We start from the raw sequence: 23,594 nt of genomic DNA, 5'->3' as shown, positions 1-23,594 counted from the left end.
TCCAAACCAGATCTAGGGCCTGGCCCCACACTGATGTTCGGGACGGCTTCTAGGGCAGAGTTCTTTCCCCTTGATTTTTAATCCTTCCCTTTGCCTCGTGTCTTCAACATCAGAGGACCTCCACTCTTCTGGGGAAGAACAAGGGGACATTTTCTAAAAGAGGTTTGAAAGAAAAATATTAAGCTTTTCCTGACAAGTTTTTCCCTCTCGGGGTAGAGAGAGCTTTTGCTCTTTTCCAGGCAATCCAGGAAGTCAAAGGGTCGTGTTATTAGCAAAGTGAGATTAAGGGAAGCTGCAAAGGATGTACGTGTGGCAGGGGAGGGCAGCCGTAGTGGGAGGGAGGGCACGTCTGTTACCACCATAGGTATCTTGCGAAGCTCTTTGCACAAGGTATTCTCTTAACCTTCAGAACAACTCTGCATGGTGGGGACTATTATCCCCACTTTACAGGTGAGGAAACTGAGTTCCACTGGGTAAGTAACTAGCCCGAGGTCATATAACTGTAGGCCTGGAATGAAACCCAGGTTGGGCTCATTCCAAAGTTCTGTGCTTTTAACCACAATAGTAGCCTTTTCATGTTTTTTTTTTCTACCAGCCCTCTGCACCAAGTGGGTGCTTGATGAACAGAGTTGGAATAGGGTGAGGTCGAACAATGAGGAATTTTAACAGTGGTTTTTTAATCACTGTTCATTAAGTTCATTAATATAGTTACAGACAAACACCAAAAAGCAAGCCTTTGGTGTCCCCTCCATCATCCAGATACTAGCTTTAATTCTCTACTTTCCCCCAATGAAGTAACGTATTTATCTAGAACACTGCATGAATGACCAGTTACAGGATTTTAGGGAACTTGCTTGCTCATGCTGTGTTCCTCTTTCCCCAACTCCTTGAGGAGATTGCCCACACCTGCTCTACCCCTGCCCCAAGAAAGGAAGAAGGAAGGAAAGGAAGGAGGCAGCAGGGAGACAGAATGAATACAAAGTAGTAAAAGGCAGAGAGAAGACAAGCAGACAAAGGGACAGAAGGGCTGTTTCTTATCCCAGCACAGAGTGGCCACCGAGGTGTTTGGGTTGTAAAGTCGACAAAGGTTTTACTGAGGAAATTCAGCCCAGACCCCCTCCTGCTTAACGAGGGCCAGCCAAACAATTCCTGTTACTTCTGCACCCTGGGTAATTTATAAGGTTCAAAATGGAAACAGACCCCACTACTGCTGCCAGCCACCATCCCGCTTTTAAAGGAGAAAAAAACGTAGTTGAGGAGGGAGAGGGAGTGAGGAAGCAGGTGTCCAAAGAGGGAGAAAGGAGTTAACTCATGAACTCCCACAACAGAGTTGTAAGCAGATACCACTCAGTGAGCGCAAAGCAGGACACATGGGGTCTCCATCATGGCAAAGCAGAACCGTGACAAAAATACAGAGGCAGGGAGATCACCGTAGCTATGATGCATCTTATTTAGCAGCTGGGGAAACTGAGCTGCTTCCTGGAGGAAGTTACCTAGTGAGCTTGGTCTAGAAAAATAGTTCCAAAAATGCAGGTTTCTGAGAACATTTTTTTAATAATAAAAAAAAAGGCAAGTAGGACTTAATTGGAGTACCTAACTGCAGTGTAAGTTTGTCCCACTGTGAAATGAACAAGGTACAATTTCAAAAGTGGGTGAAGGCAACAGTAAGGCCTGTTAATTTTCTTGGCAATGCAAGGTAGGTCTAGATCCTTCTTATTTTTTCTGCATTTTCTCAGAAAAAGAGATCAAGGGAAAAAAAATCAAAAGCAGAGAGAAGGGGGCTTCCCTGGTGGCACAGTGGTTGAGAGTCCGCCTGCCGATGCAGAGGACGCGGGTTCGTGCCCCGGTCCGGGAAGATCCCACATGCCGCGGAGTGGCTGGGCCCGTAAGCCATGGCCACTAAGCCTGCGCGTCCGGAGCCTGTGCTCCGCAATGGGAGACGCCACAGCAGTGAGAGGCCCGCGTACCGCAAAAAAAAAAAAAACAAAAGCAGAGAGAAGGGAAAACGAATTCTTGACATAAATTCCTCATTGAGGCCTAGGTACTTTCTATTTTTAAGGGTTACTTGGACACAAAAAATAAAAGAAAATGCATCTGAGAAGTTGAACTGCTGACATACATGTTCCCACTGAAATAATCTCCAAGCAGACGTTTTTAAAACTTTCCAAAAACAACAGCAGCAGAATACACGTCTAAGGTTGAGACCAAGCACTAGAAATTACAGCCTTAGAGTATTTACTTTGCGAGAGAAAATTACAAACAACTGAGAGTCGATCATCAGCAGAAGTAGGCCAGCTCCACCTTCTCCCAAGAGGGCTGGCGGGCTGGCAGGAACGAGAGGGAGGCAAGGGCACCCGAGGCCACATCTCATCCCCTGATCACCCAGGCCACTACAGCTCTCTGAGACAGAAGCCTCCACGGTCTAAAATGCCAAACACACCCTGTGGATGTCCTATGACCACTAACAAGGTGAGCTACACAGAAGAGCACGTGATCTAGCAGGTAACACAGAGAGTCCTTCTTAAAAACATTCTTCCAGGGGCTTCCCTGGTGGCGCAGTGGTTGAGAGTCCGCCTGCCAATGCAGGGGACATGGGTTCATGTCCCGGTCTGGGAAGATCCCACATGCCACGGAGCGGCTGGGCCCATGAGCCACGGCCGCTGAGCCTGTGCATCCGGAGCCTGTGCTCCGCAACGGGAGAGGCCACAACAGTGAGAGGCCCGCGTACCGCAAAAAAAAAAAAAAAAAACATTCTTCCAGTGGCAAGAATGAGATCTGACAAAATTCTTGTTCCATTGGTTGAGAGGGGCTGGCTAGATGAAAAAAGGAATATTTCTGACCCCAAGTTACATGTTTTTCACATGTTCCCAATTCTGTGGAGTAAGACTGGCCTTTTCCAAGGCAGAGAGAAGTTTTGCCCTGCGAAGGTGATGCCAAGTGACTGGAGGGTGAGGTCTGGCAGCCCTCTGGCCTCAAGAAAGAGGGTGGTACTTCTGCACAGAGGACTGACATTGGGGGAAATCTTGGGCAAACAAGTGAATTTAATTCTCAGCTGAATACGTGGGTTTAGACAGATCTAGGAGAAGGATTTAAGAAAGGGCATTTTTTTCTAATGTAAAAAGTTTTTACCCCCAGACGTAATTAAAGGGAAACATTTTAAATCAGGAGGGACCTCAGAAAAATTAATAGCTTTGGATAACACCTAACAGATATTATAAATGAGGAAAGCAAGGTGCAGAGAGGCTGAGTGATTTGCAGAAGGTCTCCCAGTTAAGAGGGATCCAGGGCTACAAGTCAGGTCTCCTGACTCTTAGTCCGGTGCTCTTTCCACTACCCTGACACTGTCTCCCAGAAGACTGTTTCTGGGTCATATTAACCAACTGCTTAAAACTGCTTTTAGAACTAAATTTAGAATGTTCTTGAATTTACTTCCTTAGGCATAAAAATGTCACCTGGATCATTATCTATAACAGTAACTTTCTGTGTGGTCATTTTCATTCTTTTACCATTTAGAATTCTAATCTGGAAGAATCTCTTACTGTTCTTTACATGAATGTCTTTGATAAAATTTTCTGCAATGATGAAAATGTTCTATATTTGCACTATCCAAGATGCTAGGTAGCCACTAGCACTTGTGGCAATTAAATACTTAAGTGTGGCTAATATAACTAAGGAATTGAATTTTTAATTTTAAGTTAGCCAACAGGGCTAGTGGTTACCACATTAGGCAATACAGTTCAAGATTAATATCTGGGACATCTACCCAGACCACTCTGACATCACACAGGGGAGAACAACAATGGTTTGATGGTCTTAAGTATGAGCCATGCTCTAGCCAGCCTCTAAATATATTTCTAGCCTATTCCTTATCCAAAGTTAGTGTATGTTTTCTATTAAAAAACTATGTGTAGGGGACCTCCCTGGTGGGGCTCAGTGGTTAAGAATCCACCTGCCAATGCAGGGGACACAGGTTCGATTCCTGGCCCAGGAAGATCCCATATGCCGCAGAGCAACTAAGCCTGCACGCCACAACTACTGAGCCTGTGTTCTACAGACCATGAGCCACAACTACTGAGCCCACGTGCCACAACTACTGAAGCCCGCGCGCCTAGGGCCCGTGCACTGCAATGAGAAGCACGTGTGCCGCAACGAAGAGTAGCCCCCACTCGCAGCAACTAGAGAAAGCCCGCGCACAGCAATGAAGACCCAACGCAGGCAAAAATAAATAAAATGAAAAAAAACCCCAAAAAACAAAAGACTGTGTGTATTGTGATTTTATTATCATTATTATTATTGGGAAGAAAAAAATATCACTGTGATCTACCATATAGAAGACAGTACGCAAGGCACTGTACTAGAAGATGGATCCTGTCCTGAGAAGCTTAAAAAAAAGCTTGGAACGTAAGTCAGCCAGTGCTCGGCAAATATCCATAAGCTCCCCACTTCCCAGCCTGCTCTGCAGTTGGCTTAGGGCCAGGTGACAACTGCTGGCCAATGACATGTAAGTGAACATGTTCTGGGTCACTTCCAGACCAAGAGAGTTAAGAGAACTGGGGGGCTGCTTCTCCCTCCTCCCACTGCCAGTGGGCCACATCCCATGTTTCACAAGGCATAGCTATGAGATGGAAGAAGACAGCACAATCTATGACAGGAGAAGAAATAAATCTTTGTTGCATAAAACCACTGAGGTTTTGAAATTACTCTCATCTAACAACTTTAGCATTCTTTACCCTAGAACCTTAATGGATATCAGTTTAGTCACAAATGGGAAGTGGAAAATGAGCAGAGGGCGGAGAGCATTTTCAATTTCAGGCCTTCAGGAAAGGTTTTTCTGGATAAGTGGGTCTGAAACTGGGCCTTCTAGAATATGTGCACGTGTAAGAGCCGGAGGGCACTACAGAGGGTGACGCTGACCTGGTGGGAAAGTTCTGTTTGGAGGGTGGTACATCAAGCCGATGCTTATCTGGAAAGTGGTCTCCTAACCTTTCTGATTTTGCTCTCTCACGAGAAAAATACTCTGGGCAAATCTCCCAGAATATCCTAATACATGCATATTTATTTATAAATTAAATGCACAATACTGCCAAACTAAAATTTAAGAGTAGGTAGAAGTGAAACCACATTTTTTAATGACTTGTTAATCACTATTGTTTTATAATATCATGAAGCTAATACCTTAAGGCAGAAAGTCTATTTAGAATTAGATTCATCACTAATGATATGGATGTAATCTCTTTCAAATGGTCTGCTTGAATGTTAATTAATTTGTTCACTTCTCATCAGATGTGACTCCATTATTATTGTTTCTACCTCCTAACGTGACTTGAAAAGGGTCAGCTCTGCTGTTTTCATCCTGTTTGCATGTGCCAGGATTATCAGCATACTCTTCAACCCACTTGCTTTGCAGCAATCTTTTTAAGCTACTTGTCCTTTTGTGAGAGTTAATTTAGTTAAAACAAAATAACAATCTATAAATCCACTTAACAGAGAACAAGAAAACTGGGGAGTGAATGATCAAGCGAGTGAGGTCCCCACTGTCAAGACCTCCGAGAAATGCAGATCTCTCTGTTGCAACACGTCATTGCCCGACATACAGACTAACGACTGTCAATCCCAGTATTAAATATTAGGAAAGTTGAATTTCTTTCCTATTCCTTTTGTAGATAGAAATAAACCATAAGAGAATCTCTAATATTTTCTTCCAGTACCCCAATGGAATATCTTATATTTCCCCTTTGGAGCCCCCAGCTTAGAGACCATTCTAGAGGAATGAAGAGAGACAAGGGAGGAAACTGAGATTGGGTCATGCCGTGGAAGGCTAGGAAAAAGAGTCTGAAATTAACACCATAGACAGAGGGGAACTACTGGTGGTTTGAGAAGGGAATATATAAGCAAAGAGGCATTCTGGGGAGATTAGCTAAACCTGGGCTAATTCACACTGAACTCCATTTATAACAAGCTGCTTAACAACATGGACAGAGCTTATTTCTTCTCAGGTACGTAGACCCCTTTACCATCCAGGCAAGGGGAAAGGAAGAGTCTGGACACAGCATCTTAGCTCTGGGGAGGAATCCCCCCAGAGAGAAGGCCCCTCTGCCTTCGAGTAAAGAGAAGGTCTGGTCTCTTGATTTGCCCACTAGACAAATCTAATCCTCTCCCCCGCCTCCACCACTTGAGGAAAAAGTTACTAGGGAGTCTTATTTCTTCGTCATATATACCTCTTCCTGAAAGTGGCCTCATCTCCTTAAAGAAATTTTTTTTTTTTTAGATCTACCTTTAAAGAGAGAAAGGTGAGAAAAAACCCCCACAAACCTTGTTGCTAAACTGGCAAAGAGAGAGAAAAGAAAAGCCACTTCCTTTCTTCTACACTCGCTTCTCAATCCCCCCACCCCTATTCCATATAAATTCAACTTGACAACCCTGCTAATTGGATAAACGTAGCTTCTACACTCCTAGAAGGCCATTCCCTTTTCTTTTTTTTTGTCTTTGGAGGGCTCAAAACAGGGTGATTGTGCTGTTCTTTAACACGAATTCCATCTGCTTTATTTCTCTCTCCCCATTCACCGCTCCTCTTGAATATTTATAAGGCCTTCCCCCCTTCCCTGCCCCTTCCCACCCCGCCTTCCTCCGCAACCCCCCTCCCCTCTCCTCTCCCTTCTCTCAGAGCAGCACAAAAACCTTCCAAATGGCCCCCCCTCCTCGCTTTAGATAAACACAGGCAGTGTCAAGTGTGAGGAGTAGGGGGAGGTAGGGAGGAGGCTCAACTGCCAATCACGCCCCCGGCCTTCAATGAGGCCCAGGGGCCTCCCCTAATCTGCTGCATGCCTGCCATATGGGGGCTGTGTTGCCCAGGGAAACACTAACAGGCAGAACGGAGCTTAATAGAGTCCATATTCATTGTAATGCAGTGAGATAGCTCGAGGCACCACTGCCTCTTCGGTCCAGTTTCATTCTTCTGTTTGCTTCTTTCTTTCTGTTTTTCCTCTCTTTTCTTTACTTCTTCTTTTTAAAAGGACCAGGTCCCTAGAGAGCTCTAATCTGGAGAAGTCTGGGCTGGCAGAAAGGCAGGACTGTGGGGTAAGGAGTGAGGAAGGTGAGGTGATGCTGAGACGGGGGCTTGGAGTTGGCAGGGAGAGGTGACGAGTGGGAACTTCTTGGGCAGCAGAGTGGGGAGAGCAGCACAGCACCTGCGCAGGGGCCGGGGCACGTGGAGCCGCAGGTGTGCGCGGCCCGTGCACGTATGGAGAGACGGTGTGGCGGGTGGGCAGGTCCATCGGGGCCTTGGCGCACACAAGCCTTCAGAGCTATTCAGCCCGCTATGCCTAGATATCCCAACCCCTACCTACCTACCCCCAACACCCACCCCAGTCAACTGAAGGGCATTCAAGCCAGCAACACCTACCTCCCGGAGGTGTCAGGGCTGTGGTCAATTCCTAGCTCTCCACAGTTGCATGGGAAAAGTCACAGGTTTTGCAATGAGATGAAACTACTTTAGAAATACATCCCTGTAGGGGCAGAGGACCCACCAGCCTGCCAAGCTGGGGCCCTCTTTCTCCTCGGGCTGCTCTACCACTGCCAAACTAAGGGCATATGGGGCTTCTTTGAGTTGATGGAGTGGGTTGTCTAGCAGATGAAGCCTTGTCATGAATATATATGATGGAAGTGAGACTTAGGGCTCCCTGAGGTCAGAGGTGATCTTTCCCCAGGGCCAAAAAGGGAAGGAGGGGAGAGTTGTGGGGAGGGAACAGAGTACATTTCTCCCAACTTCTCAGAAAAAATAAAATTGGTAACCAAGCTATGATAGAATTCCTAAAGAATAATCAGTTTTGTAAGTTGTGAAACATAGTTTTTTGTTCTGTGACTGTAAAAAAAGATCACAAGTTTAAAATCAAGACAGAAGATAAAAACGAAGAAAAACTATAAAAACGTTCACATACTCTCCTACAGTTGAAACTTTAATCCCACGGTCTGGTACACAGGAAGAGCTCAGTAAATGGTTGCTGAAGGAATGAACCGTGTACACGCTCCTATAGTTGTACTATTGCTGACCAAGAACTTGAAACTCTTTACCCAACTGACAACTACAATCAGGGTCCTGGTGGGTGACAATGGCTTAAACAGAAGCAAAATGCTGGTGCACCTTTGCTGGGAAAGCCCCCGCCAGAGCGGTGCTAGCGCCTATTACACGGGCCTTTTGCCTCGCCCAATGCCGGAGTTGGGCAGGCTAGGTCAGATAAAACTGCTCAAACCGAGGCAGATTCTGGTGCTTGCTGTGGTTTGATTTTTGTCCTCCAAGCTTGCTCTATTCTACTTTCCTTGCTCTTCCCCGACTGAAATGCATCTTGAACCTGTGGTTTCCTAAGATCAACCCCCGGGGCGGGAGGGGAGGGGGTGGGGGAGGGCAAGACTGTAGGAGAGTATATAAAAGTGCTCATAATTTTTCTTTGCTTTTATCCTGATTTTTAAGGCCCTATATCCCAGCACCCCTTCAGGAAAGGCTACAGTGGATATTTCGAGAGCCAGGTACAATTTCAATTCCTAGTTCTAAAACCAAAATAGCATTTGGGTACCTGAAATGCTACCCAGAAGTCTATCTCAGCGTCATATCCATTTACATCTATTAGGGAACCACAAAGGTCTGAAGATCCCAAACCAGAGTAGGTGAAGACACACAACTGACCAGGGCCTAAAAGCACTCTGGACACTTACGATCCCTGCAGAGCAGCCTTCCCCTCCAACTTCTGTGTTTGTAATACCACATATTGCGTGTGTTACCGAGAAGTGCGTGGGGTGACCTGGGGGGAGACCACGAAGGAGCAAGTGGGAACACCTGGGGCTCCGGTACAAACCATTGCTGGAGCACTTTGGGAGCTCAGCAGAGCAGCCAAGCTCTTCCCAGCCCTCCCGGCAGTGGGCACTTTGGTCAGTAATCTCACCACGGATGTGTGTGATGTGGCGACAGCCAGAATGGCAGCTCTGAAGGAAAGCAGGGACAGCTCCTCTGGTCCAGACCAAATACCTGCTTTTCATTTCACTGCTCAGAGGACACCCGCTAATGACCTGCTTCTACAAACACAGACTCAAACCCATCTACTCTTGCCCGGTCTTCCCTAAAACTATGTAAAGATTCACCATCCACTCAGCTGCCCAACCCGGACTCATCCTTGTCTCCTGGCTCCCTCTGATTCTCCACCCCAGTATCTGATTGGTCGTGTGGACTCTAACTCTGGCAGGAGCAACCAGAGAAACACAATGCAAGCCACATATAGTGTTTAAAATTTTCTAGTAGTCGCACTGAAAAATCAAGTGGAAATCATTTTAATAATATCTTTTTTTTAACACAATATATCAAAAAATACCATCGTTTCAACATATATTCGATGTAAAAATCATTAATAAATTTTTTTGTTTTATACTAGGTCTCCTAAATCCAGTGTGTATTTTCTATTTACTACACATCCCAGCACAGACTAGCCACATTTCAGGCGCTCCATAGCCACATGTGTTAGTGGCTACTGTATCAGACGGTGCATGTCGAGGGCCTTCAAACTGGCTCCCTGATTCTCCTCTCCCCAACTAATAAGCCTCCACATTGTCACCTACCTTCTTTCTAGAATATCAAGCTCAACCGAACAGTAAAGATGACAAATGAGCAGCTACCATTCACTGAGCAATGCCTCCTATAGGCCAGCATCCATAATTTGCCTAATTTGATATAATTCTCACAATGGCCCTGTAAGGTAGGTGTACGACCAACCCATTTTATAAATGAGGAAATTAAAGCTCAGAGTGATTAAATATGTTGTCCAAGATCACACAGATGGTAAACCACAGAGTCAGGATTTGAATGAGGTCTGGCTGACACTAAACACCCTGGCTCGGGCTTCCCTGGTGGCACAGTGGTTGGGAGTCCGCCTGCCGATGCAGGGGACACGGGTTCGTGCCCTGGTCCGGGAAGATACCACATGTCGCGGAGCGGCTGGGCCCGTGAGCCATGGCCGCTGAGCCTGCGCGTCCGGAGCCTGTGCTCCGCAACGGGAGAGGCCACAACAGTGAGAGGCCCGCGTACCGCAAAAAAAAAAAAAAACCTTGGCTCTTTTCACTCTACCACACTGCTTTAAGTTACGGCAGAAAAATCAATGGACTATTATGCAGCCATTAAAAGTGATAATTAGAAAGAGCAAGCAGCAACATAAAAACGTTTAAAGGATATTAAGGAAAAAAGCAGATCGCATTTTGTAAAAAGCATGTAAACAGTCGGGTAAGGCCTGGAAGGAGATAGGAAACAAATAAAAGCAGCTGATTTGAAAATGTGAAGGAATTAGGAGTGATTTTTTTCCCCTTTTGAGGTCAGTTAAAAACAAACAAGCAAAAGAGCTAATAGACTCACCTTTGATAGCTCCCCAAATAAGTATGATCAAATAAGGTTCAAACTTCTTCACACAACCTTCCAGGCTCTGTATTAACTGGGCTGCAGCCAACCTTCCCCTTGTCTTCCTCCCACGAGCCCTAAGTCCTGGGCAAGCTGCTTTTTCACACCTTCCTTCTCCCAGAACCATCTTCTGCTTCTCCCTTTCTTATCCTTCGAAACTTACCTCCAGTGTCACTGTATAATGCCTCGATTATTCCTCATCCCACTTTCCACAGCGCTGTGCACACCGACTGCAACGTTTCCATGATGATTTATGCCTGTCTATAATATGCCTCTTTCCCCAGACTCCAAACTCCCTGAAGGCAAGGAGGCGTCCACTTCATCTCAGTAACCCTAGCACCTAGAAAAGTCAATGTCTGCTCAACTGAAGGGTCTATTTGGATTAGAAATTTGGGATTGGGAAGAAACGTTACTCTGACCCGTGGGCCTATAAGAGGAACGCACGCAGACACACTTATCAGTGGTGGAACCAAAGGGTTTTTCTAGGGGGAAATGACTAACTGTGGCCTTTATTTTTCAAACCCAAATGGCCCTTAGATGAGTTGGCAGCCCTTGGGGAAGGCCAAGCTGCCTGACAGAAGTCAGTGCCTCTGCAGATGCTCCTATGGCTTGAGGTTTCATTCAAGAACCTTCTTTGTTTTCCTTTTTGTCTCTTCTCCCAAAACAAACACCCAGATAAGCTTGAGACTTCGGGCTTCCCGCAGCCACTGAACTGCAGGGAACCTCATCTAGGATGATACCGTGATTGGCTATCATCTAGCCAGCGACAGCATGGCCCTGAGCTTGAGGCCAGGGTGGAAGAAGGCAGGCAGAGAGGGATGGGAGAAGGAGAAGGAAGAAAGCTGTACGTGAGAAAGAGGACAAGTTCAGGCCTGAAGAGAGAGCGTGGGGAGGGGAGTAGGGACGAGAGCACTAAATATGCCGAAAGCACCTACTCTGTGCCGAGCCCAGGGCTGGGGGTGGACACACACACGGTCCACTTTTCATCATCACAGCCCAGGGAGTGTTACTTTACAGATGGGGAAAGAGGTTATTAAAACACTTCGTGATGCTTTACCACGTAAGGATTTTAGGGCTCATCTCAAATTTGTATTATAGACATAGCTTCTCTACTAAGTGACAACATTGAAACTCTGCAGGATCAGGTACTGAAATACCATGAGCCTTGGGTTTGGATAAGAGCTCTGCCACTTCTACCTTTGGTAGAAGGTGACTTTGGGTAAATTACTTAGTCTTTGACCCTCAGTTTACTCTCTGTGAAAATGCGAATGATAATACCCCCTTTGCTGAGCTGCTAATAAGAGTTAAGGAGATTACGTGTGAAGGCAGCCTGGCACATAGCGGTGAGGGGGGACAGGTGTCGTGGAACTTTTCTACTGAAAGCCGTTCACTGGAGGTCTGATTTCATACTGTGGCACTGGTGGGCTTTGAGATTAATGGCCTTTAAGACTTAAGGACTTGTTGCATTTGAACAACTCCCCACAGATGGGCTATCCTCTCTTTGCTCATTGCTCCTCATAAGCTGTACCCAATTAAGCAATGGCCTGATTTTGCTGCCCTACAACACATGCATCAGAAGTTCAAGAAAGATTCTTTGTCGAAAAAAAGCAGTAACACCTACATTCTATACAGTGTTTTACAGAACCTCACAACAGCCCAGTGGGACAGGAGATCCCTGGGTGGTACTACAGTGTTCCCAAGTTTGTGGTAAGACATTTGCCAGCCTCTCGATCTCCACCCAACACTAGTCAACATTTATATCACTTAAGCTAATAACCTCTCCCACCATCCCACCCTGTTTATGCCCTCTCTCTGCACTCTCTTGATGATGATAATAATTTCTCCGTAGTGTCTCTACTTGTTTGGAGAGAAAGGGGAAAGATCCCCGTCAGACAGTAGGTCATCTGGGCAAGAAGTTATGGAGAAGTGTTTATAGAAAGGAAAACACACCCCCAATCCCTCTCTGACCCGCCCCCCCCCACCCAGCCCCAGAACGGAGCTCACCTCCGACCACATCGGTGAGCTCACAAAGCCACAACAGATCACCTGCTCTTTTTACACCTGCCTGTTTCTAATTACAGCCTATGGCCAGGGCTATAGCCACACGGGTAAACAACAAAGTAAAATGGTTAACAGTGACTGGAGAGGAAACAAGAGCATTCAATTCCAAGGCTTCTGGTGCACACAGCTGATGAGAGGCCCAATGTGAAAGGAATTAATCCGAGTGTGGGTAGACAGCACAAACACAGTACACAGGCAAACCAGTCCCAGGACTTGAACAGCACTTAAGGCAGACCATAACAGCTTAAGTCCTATCTCTTAGGACAAAGGATTTTGGACAGTGAGCCATGCGTGAACACAAGCCTTGCCAGAAGAGTAGGACAGACAACGTGTTCTGCTTAGCGATCACGGTGAGCGGAGCAGACAGAACAGCTGGCAACCCCAAAGTCACTCCTGATGAGCAGCACAAGCCCCTGGGTGGGCTCAGGGCACAATTCAGGTCAGTCCAGCAAAACCACACTTAGCACCCACTAGGTGCCACACACTGAATGGAGGGTGGAGGGGACGTAGAGAAAAGTAGGCAGTGTCCCATCCTTAAAGAACCTGGGACCTAGTCAACCTTCGCTTTGACACCATCTTTCTATTATACCCAATGCAGCATGGCCTCAAGAAAAGATCAAAGATAGACTGGATTTTACAAAGTACAGGCAAAGAACCAGAACCACCAGCAAAGGCATCAGACGCATGACAAAAGAAATGTGGCATACATTTGAGCGCACGCACACACACTCACACTTGTACACTCGGGCCCTGCTCAGCACAGAAGGTCAGTCCTCCAACTGAGTCCTCTTCACAAGTTCTAAAAGAAGCTTCCTTTCCATCATCCACATTCATTCCTACTATAGTCCCGGGAGAGGCATCAAAGTACATCACTTAAGGTAGGTAAGAGGCTTAGAGCTAATGGAAGCCTATGAGGACTGCTGAAGCCTCTGCTTTGTCGCTGTCACTTCTCACACTGTGTTGTACCTTATCTATATACAAGTCTCTCCTGGACACATAATAGATACTCAGTGAATGTTTGCTAAGCTGTAAAGACCTACCTCCAAGATCTCTTCCAGGTCTGACTCTATTTGGTCCTTGGAGTTTGGATCCGGTGAACCCCCAGGGCTGCTTCTGATGCAAAGCAGTGCTTGAGCAGGGGAAGGTGATGCATGGGTGTCTGAGATCTCCGTCCCTATCGCCCTGCCTCTGGGGAGCCCAATGGGGTTCTTATTCAGGGGAGAAGACAAGCAGGACACAGGGCTTCGCTTCACAGCGCTGGAGCATGACGTGGGTGAGGGCAGGCTTGCCAAGGAGGAGACGGGGGAGAGTGTGGGGAGAAGCAGGCGCCCAGGGAAACTCGCTTCCCTTCGCTAGGCAAGCTCCCAGCACCCACTCTACGTCAGGCAGCAGTTGGGTCACCAGTTCTTGTCCCCTGGAATCCTGCACTTCCCCCATGGAAGCGCCATCACGCTAATTACTTATGGTCTGCCTGACCGCTGGACCAAACGCTCAGGGATCAGGAATGGTGGTGATCTTATTACAGGGGCATCTTGAATGTATAACACGGTTCGAGGTATTCAGCAAACACCCGTTGAGTGAACGAATTACAACCCAAAACACAAAAGTGAAAGGTCATGGCAGAGAGGAGAGAGAACTGTAGTCACATAGTCAAGAGGGAGCTTTTTCTTAGGAGGCGAAGCTGGGCCTTTAGGAAGTCTGGGGGTTGAAAAGACTGATTTACTCTGTTAGGCAACATAATTACCACCAATTCCAATTAAGCTGTCACCTGCAGTCACTTTCTGTGCCCCTTCCTCATGGTGACTAAGCAACCAACGGCACCAAGCCCATATCCACACCCTCCCCAGGACTCAAAGCCGGTCTCCGGTTCTGTGACCCAGATTGAATGAGGGTCAGGCTGCCACTTCTTGACCTGTCCACTCCTGGGGCCGATTCAAGCAAATGCTGGGCTAAACCAGCCCCAACTCCAACTCGTAGGCACACTCACACCTCAACCCCTAACACACAGACACACACACACACACCCCCAACCCTTAACAGGCTCTTGCATGCTGGCAGGAAATCTGAAGCACTTAAACGAAAAGCTAAGTAAGCCATGGGGCAAAATAGCTGAACTGCTAAGCCAGGGCCAAGGCGGGATCAGAAGCTGCCTCTCTTTAGCCGGCATCTGACCTGACTGCACTGTGACACAGACAGTGTCTCTCCTAGACTTTCCTTCAAGCAAGAAACCCTTACCCGGACATTTAGGAGGGACCACTTTGACGCAGGACAGTAACATCTCTCACACAAGCATGTTGAAGGAGAAACAGATCACATCAGCAAATTATCTAGAACAATGACTGGTTCAAAGCAGCTGTTCAATAAATGACAGCAACTTATTCAATTTGAGTCACTTCCTTTAGGGTTACTTGTAGAAGTACCTTCATTAGTCTGATCCTTATTACAGATTTATCCCTAATATTTCAACAAAAGAGGTTTAAGAATAGGTAAATATCTCAGGGGCCAGACGCCTCCACCCAGGCTCTCCAGGCATCCTGCTCTGGGCATGTACACGCACTACCTCTAAGACAGACGAACAACACACACACACACACACACACACACACACACACACACACACACACAGGCACGCGTGTGCACATGTGCTCACACAGCAAACAACTCCAGCTCTCCAGCTCCAGCTGGGAAGTATGCTTTAGAATCATGACAGTTTACTTTTTTCCTATCTGACCTCATGCAAACCGACTTTCTCCACCTCTCTGACCCCCAAATATACACATTCAGTCCCCGACCCACCCCCAATCTTCCTCACTTAGAAAGCTCTTTTAAACCATCTAAAACTTAAAATAAATACCAATTTGGAAACCTGAAGCATGCTCCAGTCCGTCCGTCTGTCCCCACCTTCTGCTGGAAGCCTCCGACCCCAACTCCTGTCAGCCCTCCCCAACTTGGGAAGCCCAGTGGCCTCCGTGCAGGGCTGGCACACGCAGAGAAAACAAACACATGGAATCCTGCCAGCTGGGTCAGGCACCACTATTTATAGCAGAGCGAAGTGTGGGGAATTGGAGGCGTGATGAAGGGTGTGGGGCGGAGGGGGTAGGGATAATTCCAGCCGCTCCTCCCAGGCTCCACAGCTGCAGAGGATCCCTGCTGATGTTCTGACGGCCCAGGTGCTACCCATCCTGTGTGACTAATACCTTCGCTGTGCTGGAGCCTCCCAGGGTAGAGGGCCTGTTATCTTGCTCGTTACTGTAGCCCCAGCATCTATCTCTAGAAGCACAGTAAGTATTTGTTAATGAAATAAATAGATGAGCTTTTTTTCTTCCTGCCTACCCCACAAGGCTGCAGATGGAGGATCTGGAGTGGGTGGAGGGGAGGTGAGTGAGGAATGCCTAAAACAGCCTTCTAAAAATCTATCAGTTGTTAAAATGTGCTAGCCAAAAGAATGTAGGGAAATGCTCTGTTAAGAAAAGCTAATTAGGTTTCTTTAGTGCAGGCCTTTTCAGAGCCTTTAATGGGCTGTTATTATTGTGAATCACCAAAAGGTGGGCAGAGTATGCACTGAAGGCTGAACTCACTCAACCACAGGCCTGGACTTATTTGACCACAGGCCTGGACTGACTTGACCACACTACTCTTTCTTCTCAGAGTACCATTAGTGAGGAGAATTTCATCAAATACACTTTGGGAAATGCTGGCCTAAGAGGTTCCTGGAGAATATCCCAAAAACAACTTGTAAAACAGCAACCCATGTTTGTAATTTTAAAAACTTACATGTGAATACGTGGTGTACAGTTATTTGGATTGTCATAGGATAAGGTCAGGAGACACTTAAATGTTAACATCAGTTATGGTGAAGAGCAGGAAATTTGCACTTTTTATACTAAACACTTCAGAAATATTCCAAGTGAGTGTGTAGTTATTTTTGTAATTAAAAAGGTAAATTAAAAAAAAAAACTATCCCCAAATATTATCACGTCATCACTGAAATTTTATCTTCCCATAGGCCCAGGGCCTCATTTCCTAACAACTCCTTGGGCTATAAAATGTTGCTCTTTGCTCCATGATCACATCTAAAGTGTTTCCTGTGTCTATATCCAACTGTCAACTCCTTCGGCTTATAAAGGACCCCCTCCCCTAATTCCAGGATTCTGTTGCGTCCACACAATGTGGACAAGTATTTTGGAAAAAATGAAAACACATTTAATATTCTTTTAGCAACCTTTACTAATCTGAAATTACTTTGTTTAGTAAATTGTATAAAATATGCACCAAGCACTTCGTTTGCTGCCATTACCATGTTGGGCATATTAACATTTAAGGACTGCCTTTTTTTCCTGCTAAATCACTAATTTCCTAACTTAACTGATTAGTAAATGTAATTAAAAGTCATTCAGATTTAGTGAATGTAACACACCAGGTTTTGTTGTAATATGAGATTAAGGCAAATATTTAGAATTGGAAGAAATATTCCATCTTAGCATAAAAGAGAGTATGTGACCATTTGCTGAGTTACTGTGCGTGAGATGATGTGCACGTATTATCTTGTCTAACCTCTAAGTAACTCTGTGAAGGAGGTAGTATTGTCATCTCCATTTTACAGATGCAGCAATTGAGGCTTAGAGAGGTTAAACATCTTACTCAAGTAAAGGATTCAAAGCCAGGGTTACCTGCTTCCCCTGCCTGCTGGTCTTGGTGTCCTTGGTAGATTTAAGCAGACAAACTGAAAAAGAAAACTGAGGAAGGCTGAAAAAACCAAAGTCAGCCTGGGTTGGAGTCATGCATTAGCCACCATGTTTCAGGAGGGACTGGTTCATCAGGTCCCACAATGCACTCTGTAGCCAACTCATGAGGATGCTCAGTCCCCCACCCCAGCGGAAGTCAGCCCTGAGTGAGCACCTCAATCCCATCCACAAGTTGGCCGCGGCCCTCTGAGTCTGGATCCATGTAATATGCACCAGCATGTAGTGAGAGACAATAAAATTCTTCCATTTCTTAATCTGACCTCTCTCATCTTCCTTCTGTTCTTACATATAAGCATAAGACTGGAGGTTCCCAATGCTGGCTGCATGGAACAATCATCCGGGGACACTAAGACACATCAACGCCTGGGCAGCACCTCAGGCAAATTCACTTAAGAGCCTGTGGAAGTGGGGCCCAGGTATCAGCATTTTCAAAACTGTTTCCTGGAAACCGTAATGTGCAGCCAGGGTTGGGAACCCCTGGAGTCTCCGCCATGGATTTGTGGGTCATTTTGACAGAGAAGGTCTGCCAGAAATGCCTTGGTTGCACTGGATGCCACGGTTGGAATTGCGAGTTTTGTATAAAGATGTTCCCTCTGCTCTATTATTTTTAGTGGAATTCTTGCCATTTTTAAAGCAATTTTCTTTTATTCCACAAATTGAATATCTTAATACACTTTAACGAATAAAACCTTTTCTCAGAGTTTCTCTCAGATACCCCCAGATATCTTCTGGACTTTCAGATTCCTAGTTTTCTCCTCTTCACACGGAAATAAAAACCCAAGAAGAGACCACCATCGCAAACAGCACCTACTTTGGGGACCGAGACGGCTTCCAGAGTAGCAAAGGTGACACGTAAACAGGTCCCTGGGCCACAGTCACCCCTGCTGGGGCCACCACCACTTCTGGGGGCAGAGAGCTTAGCAGGAGGCAGGAAGTTTTCCAAGCGTATGCACATTTTAGCGTTTGCACATGAAAACCTGAAGTGCCGTCAGTGATTCCCTTAACAAATTGAGAACAGTCTCGGCCTCACAGACCATCAGGAAGTAGAACAGGTGTTGGCTGTCCAGGGGTCCCACATCCACTTAACACCAGATTGCACCAGTGGGCTTTGGCTCCCCTGGAACTGGCTTTTTGACATTCCAAAGGCTTAACAGCTCAGCCTCTAACTTCTGGCCTTCCCTTCCCCAAGAAGTGGATTTTCAGTTTGGTCCCTGCCGGGGTGGAAGCAGCGCCTCACCCCAACCTTAGAGACTTGGGTCCCGCCCAGCCCCTCCCCACCTGCGGCCCTCCCACTCCAGGAATGAAGCTGCCGCTACCCAGCGTATACCAAGACTGGTTTCATCTCCTTCCAAATCCATTTTGTGTCTTAACTTCTGCCGAGGATAAAAATTAAAACACTCACACACACATCACGCGTGTATGCGAGGACAGAGCTCGAAGTTTAAACTGAAAAAGACCAGGCAGGGAAGGGAGGGGCAGGTCGCTGATCAAAGTCGGGGCCTAGAGACTTCCCTGGGGTCTGTGTGGGCCCTGGCACACCCTGCCTGAGGCCCCTGATGGCTACACCCAGGGTCAGACCTGAGCCGGTGTTTGCAGCATCTCCCCTCCTGTTCCTCCAACACCCATTTCATACCACCCCAAACACTGCCCAGGGGGCCACAGAGCAGCCGAGATGCCCAGCACTCCACAGGCTGGAAGCAGACTCTGGTCCTCACACTTGGAGGAGCCCGTTCCTTGCCAACTCCAAAATGAATAAAAACAGTGCTTGGAATGACACGCGGGTCCTGGTGGCACAGGCAGCTTGCGGACTGCTTCTGGCCACCCAGAAAAATGGGTCTGGAGCTGGAGCCTCTGTTCTTAGACCCCTGTCCCCCCATACCCGGGTGTGCAGACACCTGAATCTGGGCACCAGGCAGACAGCAGCTCTGACCCAGCTCTCTCCTGTCATCTCTTGCTGCTGACTTCTTCCTTCTTGGCCAAACCAGGAGCCCCTGCATTGCAGAACGATCACGCCTAACCTTTCACCCATTCAGGATCCCCCAGAGTTCACATAATGGCCCTTTACTCAACTCTAAACCCCATCAGCTGCCCCTTTTCCTCCCCAAATGGTGAACTAAGTACTCACATCACTTACACCTGTCCATTCTGACTCATACAATCCTTTGCCTTCCAAGTCAATAACACTTATTGAACACTCATCCAATAAGAAGCTCTGTGGATCCAAAGATAAAGTTCAAGCTTTCTCTAAGAGCTCAGCATCTGGTAAAGGAGACACACAGAAACACCTCAGAGCACCGTGGAGCAACTGAGAATCAAACCCGAGGGCCCTGGGCTGGGGTTCTTTCTTTTCCATGCTCCTGTTAGGAGGGCATGGGAAGACTGGATCACAAACTTCTTTTGGAAAAAGTACCCTTGTGGCGTTCATCCTTGTCCTATCTGCACACAGAGCAGAGTAATGAAAACAAAGTAGTATTTTTGTTTTGTTTTTTTTTTTTTGCGGTACGTGGGCCTCTCACTGTTGTGGCCTCTCCCGTTGCGGAGCACAGGCTCCGGACGCGCAGGCTCAGCGGCCACGGCTCCACGGCATGTGGGATCTTCTCGGACCGGGGCACGAACCCGTTTCCCCTGCATCGGCAGGCGGATTCTCAACCACTGTGCCACCAGGGAAGCCCCAAAGTAGTATTTTAAAAAGCTCTTTTGTCTTGATAATTGTTGAATCTGGGTGATGGGTACATGGGGTTCACGATACTCTTCTTTCTGCTTTTGTGTATTTGAGTTTTTAAATAATAACGAAACTTGCTTTTTCAATAGGATGACTAGAACAAGATCATCCCAAACCTTCTCAGTCCTGCACCAACTTCCAAGACGCCCGCTCCTCCAATCCCCGCCCATTGCTCCCCATGTCACCTCAGTTAAGCCAAATAGCACTGTCCGACAGGTTTCCACAAGCGCCCAGGTTCTGGTAACGGAGGACAGTATACCTCTCTTCAACCTTTAAAGGGCTCCCTAGTGTTGGGCCAAAGAGGCAGCCCCACCCCTGAAAGGGTACTGCTGGCCGCAGCCAGAGGAGGCCCTGAGAAGCCTATCTCCTTGGTGCTCTGGCTTGGGAACCTGGACCCTGTTGGCTGCCCCCCATGCCCTCTACTTCCTTTCTGGGTTCCCTGTCCTGGACGGGCCTTCCCCAGAACCCTGAGCATATCTCACCAATGACAGGTCCCCAGTGTTGGTGGGCTTTTCCCTGATGGCAGAACCAACCAAGTGCACAGGCTTCAGGGTCCGAGTGAAAGACCATCACTTTTCTCTGGACCTCCATTTCTCTACCTATAAAATTCCCAAACATACCGTTAAGTGACACAGCTCTTTAAATAGCCAAGTTCTCCGAGAATATGGGCTCTTGGGAAGGAATTATAAATCAGCAGCTTATCTCAAAAGCCAAAGTAATAATAATCATGATGATAATAATGGTGACATCTAGCACCTCCTCTGAGCCAAGGGCTCTTCCAATGAGAGAAGGTAGATAACGCAGTTCAACGTGAAATGACCTCTTGCTTGGATTTGGGAAATATTCAGAATCTAAGTTATAAGCGTCTTGAGGGCAGCACGCATGGTGCTCAATAATCTGTTGGCTGATCAACTGAAAGGCCACTCTTTAATGGTTACAAACATGTCTTTGGGGCCACGTGGAAAATGCCTGAAGAGGCATGAACAGCACTGCTCTAGGCAAGGTTTATTGCTGGGTCTTTGGATAACCAGAAACAGCTCAGTGTGGAAGCTCAGTGACTGAAGGGAGGCTGGCTGCAGCGGGCATCATGACCTTTCAGAGGGTGGGAGACAGGTCAGAACCCCCTGCCCGGGGAAGGGTAACACACCTCATTTTGGCTGAGGTTCAGAGAAACAAGGCCTCACTGCCTTTCCCCCATCTAGACCATGGGCGTTAGCGCTAGCACTTTGGTTAGTGTCCTTGTGTAGGGAAGATGAGTTCTGCTGCCTAACACTCCATCACAACGGGGCAGGCTGGTCCTCTTTACCTCCTGACTTTGAAAGCTGTAGAACTTAGCTGTTCAGGAGCCTCCCTGTTCCACGGCCATGGAGACTTTTTCTAGAGAGGGGAGTCGGGCAGTGGTGAGTAAAACTGGGACCCTGCCCTGGTTTCCCACAGATTGTTCTATAGGGAAAGTGCTAGAGAAAACCCAGACTACCCTGGAGACTTCCTTCCACCAACACTCGCTGGAGCTTCACACGTGTGGCGAGGCCACGCCGCGTTTCCCTGCACAACCTGCCCTAACAGGCGACCACGCCGCTGGGAGGTCCTGGCATGGCCCCCAACTGGACAGGATGCCATTCCTCGTACTAAAGGGTTTTTTATTTTTATTTTTTTGTGTGGTACGCGGGCCTCTCACTGCCGTGGCCTCTCCCGCTGCGGAGCACAGGCTCCGGACACGCAGGCTCAGCGGCCATGGCTCACGGGCCCAGCCGCTCCGCGGCATGTGGGATCCTCCCGGACCGGGATCCTCCCGGACCGGGGCATGAACCCGTGTCCCCTGCATCGGCAGGCGGACTCTCAACCACTGCGCCACCAGGGAAGCCCTAAAGGGTTATTTTTTAATACATCACAAGATATTTATAAACTCAGCGTTTCTGAGATTTTTCCCCCCAAAATAGGGGGAAAAAGTCCCACGCAAATGCTTTGTCAGATCATGTATTTATCTTTTGGTTTAGCAAACGTGGTCCCTGCTCCTCGACACACACTGCCTGGATGCACCTACAGAAGCCGGTCTGGGATTCTCCCACAGGACCTCCTGGGGGGACAGCATGTGAAGGGGTGACTCAGGAATGAAGGCCGGATCTGGCAGGGAACATGGGCCTCACACTCCCATGTTCAGCAGTCCTCTATCCTTAGCCTCCACAGGCAAACTGTGACAAGGGCCAAGGCCTCCCATGTGTTGACGGCCAGTCATCAGACACAGCCTTCCAGATGCTGGAGCGAGACCCAGGAAGACAAGAGGGTGCAGGGCACACCACCCTGATTCCACAATTAACGACAAAAGCAAGGACGGCTTGCCTGTAGACGGTAGTTCTCTGAAGAGTTTAAGGAGCATTCAACACTCCACTGCATTAGTGCTCACAGTCTTGGTGACACACCTGGGACAAGTACTATTAGTCTCCACTTACACAGGGTACAAGTCAGAAGAACCACTGAATGGTGGCCCAAGAGCTCTCGGCAAGTCCCTGAACAGGATACAGATGGGAGGGTGGGCTAGGCAAAGAGCAAACCAGAGGACGAGGTGGTAAGGACTGGATGACTGGCATGGAGTTTCTACCGTCTGAGAGCTGACTTTCCAAGGAGGCCATGTCTTCTTTCTCCTTTTTACTGTACTCTGAGGCACCTGCCTGGTGTCCTTGGAAGTGAGGAGGTGCCAGCTGGCCTCAGCTCTTCGTTTTCTCCACATAGAAGCAACAGAAGCTGGGGTCTAAGTCTCAGTCCCTGCTCCCCAGGGTCGGAACCCTCTTCACCTAGTACACCCCTTTCCTCTCAGCCCTGGAACGTTTCAGCCTGCTTCAACCAGATGGCCCACGTGACCCCCATCCACACGCACTTCCTTTTCCTCTAACTGGGGTCCAGAGTTGGAGCCTGGCTGGAGGAGGTCCTCCTTCTGCTCTAGTTGTAAAATCCATCATTATCCCTCATCCCCCAAGAGCCTCACTGTTTAATGACTGGTGAGGGCACTGAATACTGGGGTTCCTGCCACACACACACACCAAGGAATCCTCGTTTGTGAGGCTGACTGAAGAAAGAAGCACTTCTTGGCAGGGAAAACATTCTCACTCTCTTTGTGCCTGATCAGTCTTCCTGCTTAACAAGCCCTGAAGCTCAGTGCCTCCCAGGGCTCAGCACAGACACCACTGGGGCTGAGACAGCAACTCCGGCGTCTGAGGGAGCTGTGGCTGCTGCCGGATGCGGCGTGAAGGAGTGCTGCCTGCTCTGCCTGCCTGGGAGGCTCACTTCCCCGCCGCTTGTCCAAAGCTCCAGAGCAAGTAAACCAAACTAGCGAGGAGGAAGGCAAACGGCCCGGTGCTCCTGTCTGTCTACTTAAGAGGTCTGCACAGCTGATACTTCCAGATGTGGAACCAAAACACAGGCAGCAACCGACAGTTTACCAGCCTGGGCTGAACTCCAGTAGCACCAGCGCCAGGCGTGTCCAGTGGATGATGACAGAGGAGCAGCACTGCAGACCCGTGGGCTCTGGGCAGGTGGGTCTTAGCCCTGGCTGTGGGCTCCTCCATTGTCAGCGCCTTGCACCCCAGCTGGATGTATGGTGTGAGGGGGCATGCCGTGGAGAAGGCCATGTTTAAAA

At 47.8% G+C, this 23,594-nt stretch overlaps 1 protein-coding gene across 7 annotated transcripts in view; it reads right to left on the bottom strand.

Moving 5' to 3' along the window:
- BOC (BOC cell adhesion associated, oncogene regulated) overlaps positions 1–23,594 on the bottom strand; it is a 244,718-nt gene that overhangs the window by 45,723 nt on the left and 175,401 nt on the right. The window contains exon 1 of one of the 7 annotated variants that reach the window (XM_029215122.1): positions 20,443–20,635. The exons of the other annotated variants lie outside the window; for them this stretch is intronic. The gene's annotated coding sequence lies outside the window, so the exon portion shown is untranslated. Of the gene's footprint in view, positions 1–20,442; positions 20,636–23,594 lie in introns of those variants that run through there. 7 annotated transcript variants of the gene reach the window in all.

The sequence above is a fragment of the Monodon monoceros genome, unplaced genomic scaffold (assembly GCF_005190385.1).
Source record: "Monodon monoceros isolate NGI ecotype Baffin Bay Population unplaced genomic scaffold, NGI_Narwhal_1 Super_Scaffold_11, whole genome shotgun sequence".
NCBI lineage: Eukaryota > Metazoa > Chordata > Mammalia > Artiodactyla > Monodontidae > Monodon > Monodon monoceros.
This window is presented reverse-complemented; position numbering and strand designations above follow the sequence as displayed.